At 39.6% G+C, this 2,500-nt stretch overlaps 1 protein-coding gene across 1 annotated transcript in view; it reads right to left on the bottom strand.

Annotated features, from left to right (window-relative positions):
• The window catches only part of LOC307255468 (solute carrier organic anion transporter family member 5A1-like), a gene marked incomplete at both ends in the record, with an annotated part of 30,119 nt that overhangs the window by 6,165 nt on the left and 21,454 nt on the right, over positions 1-2,500 (bottom strand). The gene's annotated exons all lie outside the window — the stretch shown is intronic.

Genomic DNA, 2,500 nt, shown 5'->3' with positions numbered 1-2,500 from the left:
CCTTCAAGGACAAGAACAATTCTAAATTATAAACAATGCACCTGATGACATTCCAACTATAACACTTTCAAGATGGCGGCACAAGGCCTTGGTCCAAAATATGCAAAAAAAATTGACCTATATGAGACCCTTTCTAAGGGGAAAAATAATAATAAAAAAAAAAATTTCAGCTATTATACACTAAATTAAATGTACTTATGGATATTATAATTACTTTCTACAAAATCTGCTATGAAATAAAACCCAAAATTCTACACACTGCAGGTTTAATATATACATTGTGAATATAGTAAAGCAAATTGTATATAGACATATTGTATATATGGTTTTGTACTTTTGATCTGAATGAAATATATTTATTCAATTCAATTCTTAGCAGTATGCTGAAGGTTATCACAGGAGGAGTTCTAAATTCTGTATGTTGTTAAAGGTGCAGTGTGTAATATGACATCATCAAGAAAGTTCTACAAAGTTCTAGAACGCAACGCTCCCTGGGTAACCCCACCCCTTTAGAATAATAACAGAAGCTACAGTGGCCTTCAAGGACAAGAACAATTCTAAATTTTAAACAATGCACCTGATGACATTCCAACTATGACACTTTCAAGATGGCGGCACTAGGCCTTGGTCCAAAATATGCAGAAATATGGACATATATGAGACCCTTTCTAAGGGAAAAAAAATTATTCAAAACATTTTTTTCAGCTATTATGCACTAAATTAAATGTACTTATGGATATTATAATTACTTTCTACAAAATCTGCTAGGAAATAAAACCCAAAATTCTACACACTGCAGGTTTAATTGTCTGATTTATGAAAAATAGGGGCCAAAAAAAAATTGGGACATAAAATTGTATTATCGTCCGACTTCTACCATTCCTACAACCAACTGAGGAGTTAACCATCTAATTGTTTGTGAGAGAATATCCATCAGAGTGAGTGTGTGTTATGTTGATCCAGTAAAGCCCCTATCTCACTGGGCTGCGACTGTTTGCGACAAGTTGGAGACTGCATTCGCGAGGGAGTCTCTAAACTGTCTCCAAACGTTCGCGGAGGTCTCAGTTTCCTCTCATGAGTCGCAGAGCCGCGCAGTCCTGTCGCTTGAATTTTGAACATGTTCAAAAAAAGTGTACGACAAATCTAGTGTCAAAATAGTCTCAGAGTGGTCGCATGTGTCTCAAACGCGTTGCAAACCCTTCTCAATTTAGTTTCCACGAGTTAGAAAGTGAGAGAAATGTGAGACAACTTTGCGAGGGTTTGGCGACATATGAAACTAAATTGTGACTGATTTGAGACAAAAATGAGACTGACATTCCGTTCGTGCGACGCTCGCCAGACGTTCGCGAGACATAAATGCGAGCTCCCGGCAAGTGCTGGCCAGGACATTCGCAAACGTGTCTTGAGGAACCAACTCAGTGAGACTGCAAGTAAAAATGTTCGCTAATTCGCATATTCCCTCGCAATGTTGTGTCTCCAACTTGTCGCACACTGTCGCAGCCCAGTGAGACAGGGGCTTTAGACAGTCGGAGAAGAGAGCAAACCGAGCCAACAACAACCATTCATGTGTTGAGCTGACGTTTGTTTGGCTGTGTCCCTTCACATCACTATAGAAACCGTACACTGACCACTCGTCAGTCACAGAGCAGACTGCAGTGACGTGTCGCTTCCTTATCAGCAGCAGTGATGCAAAACTACCGCTCAGGACAATTTTACAACACACTCAACACTACATATGAAAGCCAGGCTGCGCTGTTATCTGTGCCCTGTTACGTTTGAGTAGGACGTTAGTATGAGTAGGACGTTAGTATGAGTATGACGTTAGTATGAGTAGGACGTTAGTATGAGTATGACGTTAGTATGAGTAGGACGTTAGTATGAGTAGGACGTTAGTATGACGTTAGTATGAGTAGGACGTTAGTATGAGTAGGACGTTAGTATGAGTAGGACGTTAGTATGAGTATGACGTTAGTATGAGTATGACGTTAGTATGAGTATGACGTTAGTATGAGTAGGACGTTAGTATGAGTAGGACGTTAGTATGACGTTAGTATGAGTAGGACGTTAGTATGAGTAGGACGTTAGTATGAGTATGACGATAGTATGAGTATGACGTTAGTATGAGTAGGACGTTAGTATGAGTAGGACGTTAGTATGACGTTAGTATGAGTAGGACGTTAGTATGAGTAGGACGTTAGTATGAGTATGACGTTAGTATGAGTAGGACGTTAGTATGAGTATGACGTTAGTATGAGTAGGACGTTAGTATGAGTAGGACGTTAGTATGAGTATGACGTTAGTATGAGTAGGACGTTAGTATGAGTAGGACGTTAGTGTGAGTATGACGTTAGTATGAGTAGGACGTTAGTATGAGTAGGATGTTAGTATGAGTAGGACGTTAGTGTGAGTATGACATTAGTATGAGTAGGACGTTAGTATGAGTAGGACGTTAGTATGAGTATGACGTTGTATGAGTAGGACGTTAGTGTGAGTAGGACGT

This window comes from Ammodytes marinus, assembly GCF_949987685.1.
Source record: "Ammodytes marinus genome assembly, chromosome: 9".
Taxonomy (NCBI): domain Eukaryota; kingdom Metazoa; phylum Chordata; class Actinopteri; order Uranoscopiformes; family Ammodytidae; genus Ammodytes; species Ammodytes marinus.
The sequence above is the reverse complement of the archived record's forward strand: the minus strand, read 5'-3'. Positions and strand labels throughout refer to the sequence as shown.